General features: G+C 45.2%; 1 pseudogene; it reads right to left on the bottom strand.

Moving 5' to 3' along the window:
* Window positions 1-376: 376 nt before the first annotated feature.
* On the bottom strand, window positions 377-3,331 carry LOC143690393 (Y-box-binding protein 1 pseudogene; annotated as a pseudogene).
* Between the last annotated feature and the right edge of the window lie 14,177 nt (window positions 3,332-17,508).

Here is a 17,508-nt window from a genome sequence, read left to right on the forward strand (position 1 = left end):
AGTGAAAAGGCAGATGTTAATATTTTTCCTGCCAAGAGATCATTTCTTTAAAAATGCATAGTTTTTTTTTTTTTTTAACTTTTTTCTGGATATGCCTAGTCCTGCTTTATCTGTGATAGCAGCATAATGGTGGAAAAAGTGAGAGTTTTGGAGTCAGAGATCCCCATGTTTGTATCTCAATTCTGCCTCTTACCTACTGTGAGCAAGACCTTAATTCTCCCTGAGCTTCAGTCCCTGACCGTAGATGAGAGGAATAATGCTAGGTCTGTGGCGGGGATTCATGAGATCACATTTGTCAAAGAACTTAGTATTATGCCTGCCACATAGCAGGTGCTCACCAAGTGACATCATTTTTGTTAATAATCACTCTGGTTAATAGAAGGAATGGAAGTTATGCATCTTGCACAGTGTTCTGAGGATGGCACCATGATTTCCTGGGGCTTTGCTTGTATCAGCAAGGATGGGCTAGGTTATGCCGCAATAACAAACAACCCCCAAATCTCAGTTGTTTACAGCAACTGAGTTTACTTCTTCCTCCAGCTACATGTCCCCTATGGGTGAGCTGCTGCTCTTCTCCTTGTGGTTTTTCTTCTTGGACCCAGGCCAATGGAGCAGTCAGTCTCTGAGCATTGCACATTGTCATGACAGAGGAAAAGGGTCTTATATCAGCATCAAATGCTATGCCTTAGAGATGACATATATTATTTCCATTCAAAATTTATTGGCCAGAACTGGTCAAACAGCCCACACCAGACCCTAAGTAAGCCAGAAAGTATAATCCCATGTGCCTGGCAGTGGAAGACACCAGAAAAAATGTGGCCAAGAGCCCAAATGATTACCAAAATTCTTTTGGAGCCACTGCCCATACCAGAGGGACGGATGCTTAGTTTGAGAATAGAAGGAAGGCAGGAGCCAGAGGAAATGAGGAGGCCAGAGTGGAATTCAAACCCAGGTCCATGTGTGGCTCCATGTGTGGGTCTGAAGCCAGGGGAACACTGAGGACATTTCTAACTGCATCTACACCTAAAAAGACATTGGACCATTCTGTTCCACAGGCAAACCTGCTGGCCCTGATGGGAGGTGGGAGGCGCAGTCCTCAACAGGGATGGGGAAGCTGAAATGGACGAGGAAGCTGACATGGATGGGGAAGCTGTATGTTGCTTGGGCTTTCCTGGGCCTCTGGTTTAGGAGCGCACAGGGTCACAAAACAGTATTTCTCTGGCTCCATCCCTCCTGCTCCATGGGATTCCAGGACCTATCCACTTTTATAAATCATTTGTCAGCTCCCAGATGGTGTCTTTGGGGTACCCTCTACCTGGCCCCCTTGGCTCCCTCCTGGTACTAGCCCTCTGCCCCTCCCTGCTCTGGCTTTGTGCATCTCCCGTTACTGCTGACGTCAAAAGCAGCCACGCGGCGGGATCTGTCTTCCAGGGTCCCTGGGCCGCAGATGCGCTGTTCCAACAGGACTGAAGTCTGTGCCGACAGTGCCACCTGCCGGCCACGTCGGGGGCTCCCAATGCCCCAGATCTCGTAGGGAAGCCCTGGCAGGAGGAAGCAGGAGTCCTCTCTGCCGATGCAGGGAAGGTTGAGCAGCCCACAGTAGAGTCTGATTAGTTTCCTTTCTGACCCACACTGTCCATCCTTCAGACCCTGAATCTCAGGTCTGCATTTGAAACGCCCTCCCAGCCACAGGCCTTTGCAAATACAGGGCTGTCTGCCTGGAATGCTTTTATGGCCACTTCCCCTCGCCGTCCTCTTCATCTGCGTAACCTTCGGTCAACCTCCACATCTTAGCTCAGACTGCAATCCTCAGAGACCTTCCTTGAGTACCCAAACTAGGCCAGGTCCCCCCGTCACAGGCTCTTCCCCTTAGTGCTGGATTGGCAGGTCATGTTGGAGGACCTGGAAGGAAGAGCACACATGGGCCTAAAGCATTTTCAAACAGCACATGGATTCAGGGGAGTCCTGAGGCTGGAGGCCTCGACCCTGACAAGCGGCGCAGGCACCGGCTGTGTTCCCGGGAGGAGACGCACAAGTTGGCAAATACCGTGACCTTGGTTGGCGGTGAAACCCTGTGGGGGTTCTTCATTTGTCCCAATAAGCTGATGGGCTAAGGATGCGCTCCAATTTTTTGTTCCTTTCTTATTGATGGAATTTCATATTCACTTCTTCTTGTTGGATGACTAAACTGGACGATGGTAGAGATGGTAAGCCGGCATTTACTCAGCCCCGCCCTGCTCAGCCTCCGGAGCCGATGAATTCTCAGCAGGTGGATCAGCTACTTTTGTCTCTTTGCCATCTTGTGGTTTAGGGTTTTCTGGGCGTCTGCATCGGTAATTAAAGTTCAGGCGGTACCGACGTTGAGGTGGCTGCTGACCTTGGGTCTCATCTCCTTGATTTTCCTTATCATCTCCATTGCCACCCTCTCTAGGCTGTCTTTAGCCAGGAGGGCCCCTGCGGAATCGTGGTCTATAACCCCGATACATATTCTGCCTCACTGGTCTACCTTGTTCTCCCACTTACCCTGGTTGTCAGCACCCTCCATCACTTCTCCTTGCACGGGAGGGTTGGAACACTGCGGTTGACGCCCACGGGGTCTCCGCATGTCCTAAGGTGGGAATCGTCGCCTGCGGTGGGGCCGGCGTCCTTGGGCCTGGCCTTCGGGAGCTCGCTCTGATCCCTCGTTCTTTTCCCCACTCTCAGTATTCTGCTAATTTTGCTGGTAATTGCGTGGAGGACCCCTGCGGCGTGGATGACGTCTATAATGGTTACGGTCTGCGGCATATTTACTGCCTTGCAAACTCCACCCGGGCCTGTGACGTGTGCCGCGTCCGCCCCCTTTTCTCCTTCAACAACATCAAACCCCACGGCCTCTCCATCTCCTACACTGCGAAGGCACTTCCTGAGGATATTCTTCTTTATGGCAGTCTGGTGTACAAACACATCTTCTTTGGGATCATTCCTGTTGATGAAACCATATCCGTTTCTTACATTGAACCATTTTACTGTTCCCCAAACCTTTTTGCGATGCGAGGCCGCCCGGGACGCTGCTGCCCGTGGTGCCCGGTTTGGTGTCCGCAGTGCTGAGGGCGGGGGCCGCAGGCGGCTGCTGGGGGTCTCGGCCTCGCTGCAAATGATGGCAGTGATGGTGACTAGGGCCGGCTGCGGCAGCCGGGGTGTGATGGTAACTGGGCCGGCGGCGGTGGGGGTGGGGGTGCTTGGGGCTCTCTGGGGTCCGCTCTCCGCTCCCGCTATGGATCGCACTCCTAAGGATGCATCTTGAGCCAAGGGGCTCAAGGGAAAAGAATCTTCTTCGTTCTCTTTTTGCCATGGTCTACTCACAGCATGCTGGTATCAAAGACAGCAAGCAATTTCTTGCCTCATTTGCTGGAAGCCAGGGAGGCCAGACTTAAGGGGATGCTCTAGGCTCAGGCAGTTTCCCAAGTCCCCCTCCCCGCCCCCCAAGGAGTGAGTCTCGTTCCACCATCATTTCCAATATCAAAACATATTGAGGACATTCAACAGGAGAACACCCACATAGGCTTAGGTGGGTATATTAGGACCCGTTCTTACTAGGGACTATTGTGTTGAAAAGAATGGGGAGGTGAAAGCAGCATTTTGTACTATAAAGTATAAAGTACATGTAGCAGCCTGTAACCACAGGGTAGAAAATTGGCAGAGTGTGGGCTAAGTCGAACTGACTGTTATGTGTGTGTTTTGCTTTTGATTTGCATATATAGCATTAAAATTTTTAATCTATGTTCAAACATTTAAAATGTAGGAAATGTCCTACCACGTAATCGATCACATTTAACCATGAGGAAATGGAACAGCCTGGAGCCCTCACTCCTGCTTGGCCGGATCTGAGTAGCCAGTGCGAGTTCACAGCTCACCCAGTTTCTCCTGGACCTCTGGGGGTGGCTGGGCTTGCAATGCCTGTTTCCATTCCCTCCACCTCCTCCCGCCTGCTGAGGGCCTGCCTCCTCCTGCCACTAGGCAGAACTTTATTGGATGCTCACAGCCCTGTGGGGTCAACAGAGCAGGGAATCCTAACCCCACTTATCAGGTGAAAAAAATGAGGCTCAGAGAAGGGAAGTGACTTACCCAGGATCACCCAACTCCTGGCAGGCAGAGTGGAAGCCAGCCCCAGGACTTCTGACTCTGGGATTTAAGAAGGAAAAAAAAGTGACCTTAATAATCCAGACATTTCTAAAGTAAGAAATGGAATTCTATTCCATCCCCAATTAATTGTACTCCACACAGGTAGCGAACAAATGACTTGGTTTGTGTCCTAAAAAGTTTGTCTCTGCTTCTGTAAACACAGACCTAAGCTCACAATCCTATAGTAAAATGCACATATAAACCATGCAGCTTCTTATTTTAAAATTTACAAAGCCAAGATCCTGCAGCGGCTGTCATTCTGCAATGTGTCCTTCTTGCTCCCACATCGTCTGGGTCATATTTCCAACTTGGGACACTCAGGACTGCATCTTTCCTCTCCCCTCGCCCAGCAGTCCTGAACACAGAGCAGGTGGAGGGCCACAGAGTCCTGCAGTTTCCCTGCCCGGCCTCCCATCACACGACCCTGGGCAAGGCACTCCCCTCCCAGGGCATCAGCTTCTCCACAGGGCATGGCGCAGAGTAGGTGCTCGGAGGGCAGATGAAACAATCTCTGGATTCCTTGCATTTAGAAAGAAATTCTCCCTGCCCCTCCCACCTGCTGACTTCAGGAGCAGCACCCTGGAGGAAGCCTCAAGAGGGGCAAGTTTCTTAACCCCACAAAGGACAGGCTAAACCTACTTAAAAGTAGGCCTAAGAGTCACCCCCATAGAACCTCTTTTGTTGTTCACATGTGGCCTCTCTCTCTAAGCCAACATGACAAGCAAACTTACCACCTTCTCCCCCGTCTACGTGGGACATGACTCCTGTGGACCTTCCTGGCAACGTGGGACAGAAATCCTAGAATGAGCTGAGACTTAGCATCAGGGAATTGAGAAAACCTTCTTGACCAAAAGGGGGAAGAGTGAAATGGACATAGTGTCAATGACTGAGAGATTCCAAACAGAGTTGAGAGTTTATCCTGGAGGTTATTCTTATGCATTGAGTAAATATCACCTTGTTAGTCAAGATGTAGTGGAGAGGCTGGAGGGAACCGCCTGAAAATGTAGAGCTGTGTTCCAGTAGCCATGTTTCTTGATGATGATTGTATAATGATATAGCTTTCACAGTGTGACTGTGTGATTGTGAAAACCTTGTGTCTGATGCTCCTTTTATCTACCTTGTCAACAGACGAGTAGAACACATGGAATAAAAATAAATAATAGGGGGAACAAATGTTAAAATAAATTGTTTGAAATACTAGTGATCAATGAAAGGAAGGGGTAAGGGGTATTGTACGTATAATTTTTTTTCCTGTTTTCGTTTTATTTCTTTTTCTGTTGTCTTTTTATTTCTTTTTCTGAATTGTGCAAATGTTCTAAGAAATGATCATGATGATGAATATGCAAGTATATGATGATATTGTGAATTACTGCTTATATATGTAGAGCAGAATGATCATATGTTAAGAATGTTTATGTTTCTTGTCATATTTCTTTAAAAATTTAAAAATTAATTAAAAAAACAAAAAGAGGGGCAAGTTTCTGGAGGGCAGCTCTGGCCCAGACCATACTGATGAAGTCCCCAAGCCCATTCCTGGGGGGCCAGGCCACTTGGAGAAAGAGCTGGGCTGTGGTCTTCTATGCCCCAGCTCCACCTCCTCTGCTTCTACAAAGTGCCTGGAGAAATGCATACTCCTCCCATCTACTGTGTTTGGGGTCACTTGGCCCTACCCCAAGTGGTCCCAGGATCCATGTGGAGCCTGGGGAACCCTCAGCTCCCACCTGCCCCTCCACCCTTCAGGGGCACAGCATGTGGAAAGAGAAGTCAGAGAAATCTAGGTTTGAATCCAGGCTCTGCTACATTGGGCTAGTTGCCTAAATGTCCTATGCCTCAGTTTCTTCATTTGTCAAAGTGGACAATAATCCTTTCCTCCCAGGGTCATTTTTTTTTTTTTTACAAATATTTTATTGAGTTATTTTCATGTACCATAGAGTCCATCCAAAGTATACAATCAATGGTTCACAATATAATCACATAGAATACACCTGGTGATGTGTATTCATCCCCATGATCATTTTTAGAACATTTGCATCACTCCAGAAAAAGAAACAAAGAAAAAAAATCCCATACATTCCATACCCCTTACCCCTCCCTCTCATTGACCACTAGTATTGCAATCTACCCCATTTTTTTTTTACCTCTTAAACCTCCCAAGCCAAATTATATATATATATATATATATATATATATATTTTTTTTTTTTTTACATGGGCAGGTTCTGGGAATCAAACCTGGGTCTCCAGCATAGCAGGCAAGAATTCTGCCACTGAGCCACCATTGCACTGCCCCCCCATGATTTTTTTTTTTTTTGTCCTTATTTTTTACTCATCTGTCCATACCCTGGATAAAGGGAGGGTCAGCCACAAAGGTTTTCACAGTCACGTGGTCACATTGTGAAAGCTACATAGTTAACTAATTGTCTTCAAGAATCAAGGCTATCCCAGGGTCATCTTAAGGAGGCGAGGGGGGCCACATTCCCTGCCCCCATTGCTGACTAATGAGACCTCGCTCTTATCACCTCCGCAGATGCCAGCTCCCAATCTGAAGTTAAAATTAGACTCTCTCTCCAGTATCCAAGTTACGCCTGAAAGGGAAACTGAAGTCACGCAGAAGAAATAATTCTGCCAAGCACCAACCTCAACCTCAGCTCCACCCTCGGCCAAACAACGCAGAGGATGGAGTCCTCCAGGGCCCTCCCTGACGGAGTCCCCTGCTGCCGGCTTGGCGCCACCGTGGCACTTTGTGGGTACGTAACCACAGCCACATGTTTAAGCACCCTCCTTCCCTGTCTGTCTCCTCCCAGTAGAGTGTGGTGCTTGGACTGTGGGTTTCTCAAGTGCAGGGACCATGCTCTGCTCAGCGAAGTCTCCAGTGCCCTGAGCAAGGCCCAGGCTCAAGGAGGCAAAGGTAAGTGTTTTGGGGCTGGAAGTAGAAGTTAAAAGACCAGTTGGTGGATGCCAAAGGTTGGATGGCCTCAGAAGTCTGTGGAAGGCGGTTTGCAGTCTCATCTGCACTCTCTCTCCTTGACCACCTGTCCTTTCCCGGTGGAAAAGGAGGGACAAGCATTATAGCAACTCAGAGGGGACCAAGGAAGAAAAGCAAATCCTGTTTCCTGCTCCATGGCTCTCGAGAGCAGTTACCAACCATTGAGGGCTGATTGTGCTGAACTCTTCACAAGCAGTTTTTTACGTAATTATCAAATCAACTCTAGGAGGAATGTACATGTTTTATAAATGAAGAAATCAAGGCTCAGAATGGGAAACAACTCACCCAAGATCACACAGGTGTGGATATGGGAATCCAGATCTGACTCCAAAATGGGGATCTTAATTTTTCTGCTTTGTCCCCAAGGGGTAGGGGATGGGAGGGGGAGTTGAACACGGAGATCCGATCTCACTCTCCCCATAAGGTCTTGTAAATGTACAAGGGACACCCTGGACCCATATCTGCCTGTGAAGGAGCAGCAGGGGTGGTGGGCATTATTATTTCCAAAGAGCACCCTATAATTTGCAGTGTACTTACCTCTTTATCATTTTATCCCTTCTGAGGCAGATGGGATTATTTCATTGTGTAGGTAGGGAAACTGAGGCAAAGGGAGGGACAGGGTTTGTTTGAGTTCACAGAGCAAGTCAGCGAAGGAACTAAAGCTCCAAAGCAAGTTCAGGTAAGCTCCTAACAAACTGTCCTGTAGATAAAAAGAAACTCTAGACAAAATGCAAAAACAACTACTTTAGGGTTCCAGAGGATAACAATTTTGAGAGAGAGTCAAAGTTTGGAGGAAAAGGCAGGCACAGTGTGAGGCCCCCATTTTTGTAGTTTTGACCCGAGGGCAGATGCAGCCAAGACATGGCACAAGGTGACTAAAATGCTGCTCGAAAGCTCATCATCTTTCTGGCCTCAGGAAGCCCAGAAATAGTGCCCAGGGCAACCAAGATGGCTGGAGAGTGAGGGCAGAAACCTGTGAAAGAGAGAGCCACAAAGGCACAACCCGACTTCTGTGTATAATCTCCACCCTGTGTCTGACCCCTGAACTACGCATGCATGAGACAGACTAAAAAGTCTGAAATGAGATCTTAGCTGCTTCACACCACAAACATGACAGAATTTGCAGTTTAAGTCTAACCAGATTAATTGCCTGTTAAAGTAAAAATTTAATATCTTTGGAGGAATATAACAGAATCCAGTTTCCTCAATAAAACAATAATAATGTTTGGGATATAATCCAAAATTACTTGATATAGAAAGAGCAAGGAAAATGTAATCTCCTTTCAAAAGGAAAGACAATCAAAGGTCAACACTTATGTGACCCAGAGGGTGAAATGACGGATGCGAACTTTAAAGAAGCCATTATAACCATATCCGATCAGGTTTATATATGAGAAGATAAAACTCAGCAGAAAAATACAAACAAAACCCAAAGAAAACTTTAGAGCTGAAAAACAGAACATCTGAACTTAAAAATTCAGTAGATGTGCTTAATAGCAGAATGGAGATGGCAGAGAAGAGTGAGCTTGTACATAAAAGAAATAAGAGAAAAAAGTTCAGAAAATAATAAATAAACTTTCAGGGACTCATAGTTAGAAATTTTTAAAAATTCATAGATTATAGTTGGAAATTTTAACATATTCCTTCATAATAATTGATAGAACAAATAAACAAAAAATTAAAAAAGTCATAGAGAATCAGAACATTATTAATTATTTTGATCTAACTGAAAAATATAGAACATTATTTGCAATGACTGCAGAATACACATTATTTCAGGTGCACATGGTGTGCTCACCAAAGTGGATGATTTGCTGGGCCATAAAACAAGTTTCAATAAATTTAAAGGATTGAAGTCATGCAGAGTATGTTCTATAATCACCACAAAATTACATGAGAAGTCAATAACAATAAGATATGTAGGTACATCCCAAATGTTTAGATATAAAACAATATACTTCTAAATAATCCACAAGTCAAAGAAGAATTCCTAAGGAGGGAAAAACATAAACAAACTGAATTAAAATGAAAACACAACATATAAGATTGGCAAGATACCGCTAAAACACTGCTTAGAGAAATATTTATAGCCGTAATAGGCTGAATAATGGGCCCACAAATATGTCCCATGTTTTAATTCCTAGAACCTGTGAATGTAACTTATATGAAAAAAGGGACCTTGCAGTTGTGATTAAATTAAAGATTTTGAGGATAAGGAGATTATCTTGGATTATGTAGGTGGTCCCTGGATACAATCATAAATAGCCTTGTAAGACAGAAGAAGAATGGAGATTTGCTGAAAGAAGAGGAAATAGGAGATGTGACAAGAGTTTGGAATCATGAAGGAAGGGTAGCTGGTCTCCAGAAGCTAGAAAAGGCAAGGAAACTGATTCTCCCCTAGTGCCTTCAGAAGGAACCAGTTCTGTTGACTCCTCAATTTTGCCCAATGAATTTATTTCATACTTCTGACCTCCAGAACTGTAGGAGAATAAATTTGTGTTTGTGTTAAGTCACCAACTTTGTGGTAATTTGTTACAGCAGCTGTAGTAAACTAATACAATGCCCTTGAATGCTTATATTAGAAAATAAGAAGTATTTAAAATCAGTGATCCAAGATTTCAATGAACTAGAAAAAGAGAAAATTAAACTCAAGGTAAGCGGAAAATAAAGATGGGAGCAGAAAACAATGAAACAGAAAACAGAGCAATAATAGAAATTAACAAAGATGAAAACCGGTTCTTTGAAAAGATCAATAATATTAATAAATCCTTATCTAGACTGATCAGGAAAAAAAGAGAGAGGACACAGCTCACCAACATCAAGAATAAAAGATGACATCATTACAGACTCTAGAGAAATTTAAATGATAACGAGAATATAATGAACAACTTTATGCTGACAAATTTGACAACTTAGAAGAAATGGACAAATTCTTTGGAAAATACGATTATCCAAAATGAACACAGTATGAAATATTAAGATAGCAATAGCCTTATATCTCTTAGAAAAATTGAATTCTTTATCAGAAACTTTCCCCTAAGAAAAGTTCAGACCAGATCGTTTTATTGTTGAATTCCATCAAACATTCAAAGAAAAAACATCATACACAATTTTTTTCAGCACACAGAGAAAGAAAGAACACTTCCCAATTCATTTTATGAGACCAGTATAAACTTAATTTAAAAATTGGAATAAGCCTTAAATTTTTTTCAGATATATCCTTGATCAACATAGATACAAAAATCTATAACAAAGTATTAACAAATTGAATACAAATATACACTCACATGCATATATAAAAAGAATAACACAGTATGACCAAGTATGATTGATGCCAAGAATGCAAGGTTGGTTTAACATTTGAAAATCAATCAACTCAATTAATCATATAAACAGAATAAAGGAGAAAAAAATCAATAATAGGAGAGAATGCATTTGACAATATTAAATTTCCATTCCTAACAAGAATTCTCTGCAAAATAGGAACAGAAGGAAATTTCCTCAATCTGACAAAAGGTATGTACAATAATGAGTCAGCAAACATCATACTTAGGAGTTAAATATTGAATGTTTTCCTGTTAAGACTGGGAACTAGGCAAATATACCTGCTCAACTACTTCCATTCAATATTGTTCATCTATGCCAGAAGAATGCCCACGTTGTTGTGGGAGCGTAGGGGAGAAACATCAGAATCACACTGAGGGTCTGAGGATGTCCTGGAGAAAGTCAATTTGCTGAGCATGTCAGGAAAAACAATCAGGAAATGACCAGAGGAAAGAAAGGCTAAGGGTTCAAGACAGCAGAGGAGAGAGTGCGTGTGGAGGAACAGAGGACAAAACTTCCTGAGGGTGCAGGGAAGCTAGGAGCACTTCAGTGTTGCTGGATCACAAGGGGAAAGGGGAAGGGATGAACCTGTAGAGGCTGTAGCTGGAAGCTCTTTTCACATTGTGCTATCATCTGTGCATGCTCATGTCTGGGCCCCCTCTCCACCCTGTCTAATTGTTCTTTAGGTCCCCAGAGCTTAGCAAGTTCTAGGCACATAGAAAGTGGTGTGTCAATGAGTGATGCATGAATTCATGAATGAATGAACAAATGTGAAGGACTGCTTTTCAGAATCATTTCTCAACCCCATTGGGTGCCAGCATCTACTGTATTGCTCACCCCTCCTTAAGTTATTTTTTGGACTACACTTTCTCTTAGCTCTTTCTGTCATTTGCTAGATTTTAGCTTTGCAACTCTAGGGATAGACATGGTTATGGGAGAGCTTCAGATGCCAGTTGGACATCATTTAAACATTCATAAGAACTGAGGAATGGCAGACAGGATGAACATGAAGAGAATTCAGAGAAGACTCCAGCAATAGACTCATTGAATTCAAACTTGAATTATAGCCAACTGGATGAGGACTGCAGGAGACCAATGCACCTCCATCAGTTTCTCCTTCCCAAAGCCACGTTAGTTGGCCTTTGAGCCTTCAGGCCTTGGGTAATGGATGTGGCTTCACTGGTAGGAGGAACAGCGCTTCCTGAAACCTCTCTCCATTTCCCTCAGATGCTCCCATTCTTGTTTCATTTGCGCCCAGCAGTGTTAATTCTCATCTTACCAAGGTTCTTGAGTTGATCCTGCTCCTTCTCAGTCTTGCACATGGTTAAGACTGGATCAGAATGCCTTCATTCCTTGTCTTTATTTTATTTATTTTATTTTTGGGGAGGTGCATGGTCCAGGAATCAAACCCAGGTCTCCCACATCTAAGGCGATCATTCTACCACTGAACCACTCCTTGTCCTTTATTTTTACTTTGGGATCTAGATGTAGGTTTCCCTGATAAATGCCTCTAGAGTACCTCTTGCTGGGTCCACCATACTGAGAGATAGGAAGTCAAGAAGGTCTGGATCTGCCAGAGACTTCCATTTTGGAAACAAACCCAGTCCCTCTCACCTCCTGGAGTGGGGGTGATTCTGTCTCGAGGTCTTCTCTCACCAGACTAACATCTCATTTTGGACTCAATTCTGTCCATGGTTCTCCTGCTTGGGCACCTTGAATGTATCTCATCTTCTTTGGATCTCCTTCCCTCAAAATCCCCATTCTAGCAAACACCTGCAAATGCTTCTGCAAGGGCACAGGCCTGTTTTTCTGTCTCCCCATCTTCATATCTTCGTTACTATAAAATTCACAGATCAGGCTCTAGATATTCTATCCCAACCTTGCTACTTAAATCTGTCAGATCTCAGCTGTCCCTCTGTGGGTCTCATTAAATCCGTATCTAAAGCCTTTAGAAAGTGTTGACCATTTCCTTGATCCAGGCTCCCTTTGTGGGAATTAAATGCACCTCTTTATCCTCTGTGGGTCCCACTGCTTCCCTGATGTAGCAGCAACTCAACACCCTGTATTTCCTGGCCCTAGCTCAGCAGCAGTTTGGGGAGATGGCTCCATTTTTGACTGTTACATCTGCCCGGTCTGGCTTGCACTCCTCCACCTTTCTTCTCAAGAAATCTGTTTCTCCAGCTCAATCAACATGTAGCCCTTCACTGTACCAGTATCAGACTTTCCCAGTGTTTCTATCTATTCTGACACCAAGTTCAAGATCTGTTTTTTTCAAGTCCAGTCCTTCCTTACCCCCTGAGCAGCTAGATTCCTAGGTAGGGGACTTTAAAAATTTTCTTAACTGCTGAGTTTTTAACAATTCCACTGAGACTTTTCTCTCCCTGAAGGTTGAAGGGAAGGGCCCAGCACCCAGACTGTGAAGGCTCCCATCCTCTGATCTGCTCGCTGTTAGAGTCTACCAGTCCCTAAACTTCCCCACCCACTCCCCACAGTAAGGCCAACCCAGACCCAAGTTGACACCGTGATGGGAAGGGGGCTTCAGCTTCCCACGGCCATCAGTCTGAGAGGTTGGCCCCATTCCAGTTTCCTCCTTGATAGAGAAAGATATCCAGAGAAGACAAAGAACAGATCTGGGGTGAGTTGTCTATTGCTGTCTAGTTATACCTTACGCGAACAACCTGAAGCCCCCAAATCTCACGTCTGAACATCCTCTAGATCTTATGGAGTGGAGCAGAGATTTTGCAGCCCAGTGTTGGGTCTGTAATGAGAAAAAAAAAAAGAAAATCAAGCTGGTGGTTGTCTTAGTTTCCTAGGGCTGCCATTAAAAAGTACCCCAAACTGGGTGGCTTTAAAACAACAGAAATGCATTGTCTCACAGTTCTGGAGGCTGGAGTTCAAAATCAGGGTGTTGGCAGGGCCGTGCTCCCTCTAAAAACTGTAGGGGAGAATCCTTCCTTCCCTCTTTCTAGCTTGGGGTGGCTTCCTGGCCAGCCTTGGTGCTCCTTGGCTTACAGCAGCAGCATTTCAATCTCTGTCTCCATCTTCACGTGGCCGTCTTCTCTCCCTCTCACCTGTGTCTTTTCCTACCAGGACACCAGTCATATTGGATCAAGGGCCTCCCTACTCCAGTCTGACCACATCTTAATTTAATTAATTTCATTTGCAATGACTCCTGTTTCCAAATAAACTCACATTCTGAAGTTCTGGGGATGAAGAATATCTTTTTTAGGGGTAGATTGCACAATTCAACCCATAACAGGAATAAAAAATTATTCTACCCACAAGAATAACAACATTGCCTGTTTTGAGTGGAGCCTTAAATAGAACTGGACAAGCCCTTTTCACTGTAGTCAGATACTGGCATCGGCCCCAGTTTCAGATGCTGCAGCTCTGCTGAGAGCCTGGCAATGCCACTTTGTTCCTTGGCCCCCAAGTCTTACCCCGTGGGTGAACCCCTTCCCAGCCCCAGAGGCCTCCAGCATAGGAGAGACTATGGTGGGGCTCTGAGGCTTGAATTCTAGCAGGTACCCTCCACCCTTCCTGGATTTCCGGTTGTGGTAGCACAAGAACAATGGGTGCCTGGGAGGGGTGGGGATGGGAGCTAGGCTGCTGATACTGGGAAAGATTTCTCCTCCAGAGGCATTCTCTGGAGTAACAACCAGGCCTGGCAGCTCAGCAAGCTTTCTCTCTCCCTACCCTAGAATCTAAATGGCTGGGTTGGTGAACCCAAATGATAACCATTTACCCAACCTGCCACCTGACAAGGAGAGCTGGCCAGTCCCCACCTGCCAGATGCTGGTAAAGAACCCAAAACAGAGAGGTCAGGACGAACGGGCAGCAGGGGAATCAGGAAGAAGGAAAACCTGGTGGGGGCTGGGAATGAAAGAAAGGAAGGGAGAATCTCGGGGGTCCTGGTGGGGAAGGGGATGGCTGTGATCCATTTGTCAGTCCACAAGGTGGGACCAAGGTTCCCCTACCTGCTAGCAAAACACAGCCAGCCATCACCTCTGGGGCTGGCCCAGCAGGCAACTCCTCCACATGGAAATCCTAAGAAGGGGGTGGTCAGTGAATGAGCCTTGAACTTCCGCTCTTCCACTTGCCCCAAAGACCCTGCTTAGAACGTCCATTCATTGGGGTCAATTTCCCCTGGCCTGTTATTTTTCTGTCCCCTCGCTGTAGATGCCAGCTCTATGGGACCCCTAGGGTCAGTCAGAATCCTTTCCCAGAAAATGTGAAAACTGGAATGTAAATTGCCAACTTTGGGCATGGAGGGAAGCTCAGCTCCTCCTGCTGAGACCACTAAGGCTTTCTGGGAAAGCTGGCCTTCCCGAACTGTTTTTTAAATTTATTTTAAGTATGCAGTCCTTTAATTTTTGTGAGCCTTCTCTCTGGGTCATGCCAATAAATACTTCTTTCCTTGAGTAAGCAGGAGGTTTTTCTGTTGTTGTTCTTGTGTTGGCTTTTGTCTCGGTTTTGCTTTGTGGTTGTTTGCTTGCGACCAAAGAATATTGACTGACACAGAAATCGGTACCAGCAGGTTGGTGATTGTGCTGGTTTGCAACTGTTACGTACCCCAGAAAAGCCAAGTTCTTCCATCCAGTCTTGTTGGGGCAGACTTATTGTTGGGTGGGAACTTTTAGGCAGATCTTTTGATTAGGTTGTTTCATAGATACATGATCCACCCAATTATGGGTGGGGACCTTCTGATTAGGTTGTTTCCATGGAAATGTGACCCCACGCATTCAAGGTGGGTCTTAGTCTGCTTACTGGCATCCTTTAAGAGAGGGACATTCTGGAGAGGACATGTATATTTGGAAATGCAGTCAGAAATGCCCCTGGGAGATGCTAAGAAATGAAATCCAGAGTTTGCCCAGGAGAAGCTAAGAGAGGACCCACAGGTGCATAGAGAAAGCTGATGGAATTAGAGGCTGAAAGCAACAAACCAGGAACAAGGACCAGCAGACACCAGCCGTGTGCCTTCCCAGCTGACAGAGCTGGGGCCTTTCTTCAAAGTTAAGGTATCTTTCTCTGGATGCCTTAATTTGGGTATTTTCACGGCCTTGGAATTGTAATGTGTAACCTAATAAATCCTCTTTATAAAAGCCAATCCATTCCTGGTATATTGCATTTGGCAACTTTAGAAAACTGAAACAGTGGCAGATAGCAGAACCTCAGGAGGACATGGCAACTTTGGAATTGGTTTTGTGGCTGAGATGGGAGACAAAGCAGTGGTGAAGCCCCTTTCCTTGGCTGTCAACCAATGTGAATAGGGTAAGGACAGCTGGGGCCCAGTGCAGGAGGGGAGATTCTTGTGCTTATGGCAGATGCCTGGCTGAAATCTTCAAATATTTATTCAAGGCATGAAAAACATTCTGGCCATTTATGTTTTCATCAGAAAGATTGTCCTTAAAAAATTAAATCCAGAGATTGATTCTTCAGGTTTCTGATTCACAGGATGAATTCAGTCCTTACTAGTTCTTTTAAAGGAAAATCAGGGCATTTATGGGGAAAAGGTTGGTATTCTTTCCCGACTACTGCTGTAACAAGTTACCACTAATTTAGTGGCTTAAAACAACACATAATTATTCCAGTTCTGGGGGTCAGAAGTCCTAAAATCAAGGTGTCAGCAGGCTGTGTTCCATCTGGATGCTCTAAGGGAATATATGTTTCCTTGCCTTTTCCAGCTTCTAGAACCATCCATATTCCCAAGCTCAAGGACTCTTCCTCCACCTTCAAAGCCAGCCACATAGTATCTTCCAGTCTCTCTCCTCTGCTTTTCTGTCTTGCAGCTGCGTAATATTTCATCGTATGTATATATCGCAGCTTATTTAGCCACTCATTCGTTGATGTACATTTGGTCTGTTTCCATTTCTCAGAATAAATAATGCTGCTATAAACATTGGTGTGCAAATGTCCGTTTGTGTCCTTGCCCTCAGGATATACCACATTTTGTTTATCCATTCATCCACTGATGGACACTTGGGCTCCACCTTTTGACTTGTGAATAATGCTCCTATGAATATTGGTGTACAAATATCTGAGTGCCTGTTTTCAATTCTTTTGGGTATATATCTAGAAGTGGAATTGCCAGGTTATATGATAATCCTATACTTATCTTTCTGAGGACCCATCTGGCTCAACTTTCAAGAAACTCCAGGCTACAACAGCCAAATTAGGCCATGTGGAGTGTTTGGTCTTCTGCACTAATGCGAAACCCTTGAAGAGTTGGAGGTGGTGCTTGATCAGATGTGTATTCTTTTGGTTTTTTTTTTTGCATGGGCAGGCACGGGGAATCGAACCCGGGTCTCTGGGATGGCAGGAGAGAACTCTGCCTGCTGAACCACCGTGACCCACCCCAGATCTGTATTCTTAAGGGTCATTCTGGTCCAGCATGGAGAATGAACAGGGGCTAGGGGTGGGGCCATGAGGATAAATGCAGGGAGACCATTCTGGAAGCACTTGCAGGAGTTTAGGCAAAATATGATGGTAGCTTAGATGAGGATGTTTACTGTCTGCCTGTCTCTCTCTGGCTCTCTGGCAATCACTGACCCTCTCTGAGAGGGTTGCACAGGTCCATCTAGTTCCTAATCAGCCTCATGTGCTGTGGATCAATCACAGGCACTGACTGCTGGACTAGGATATGCCTGTGTTCAGCCCACGCTAGACTTGCACCAGCTCCCTCAGATCTCCCAGTGGAGACTGAGTGCTGGAGCCTGATGGAAGTGACTGGATGGGAGAGCAGTGGTCCAGTGAGTGAGGAGGAGTAGCCATGGAACACTTGCTCCTGAAACCCTGGAAGGCAGGCTCATGGGGAAGGGGAGTCGGGCATCCAGAGCCCAAGTGTCCTAAAGAATCAACACAACAGGGGTTTAAGGCAGCAGTTAATATTTATTGAGCCAAAATATATAGAACCCAAGATGGGCAGAGCCAGATGGACCTGAGATATCATCTTGTCCAGCCCCCAATTCCACCAAAGATGAAGAAACTGAGGCTCAGAGAGGCTGCATCTTTTGACCCCAAACCAATTATCACCTGGCC

This window comes from Tamandua tetradactyla, chromosome 7 (assembly GCF_023851605.1).
Source record: "Tamandua tetradactyla isolate mTamTet1 chromosome 7, mTamTet1.pri, whole genome shotgun sequence".
NCBI lineage: Eukaryota > Metazoa > Chordata > Mammalia > Pilosa > Myrmecophagidae > Tamandua > Tamandua tetradactyla.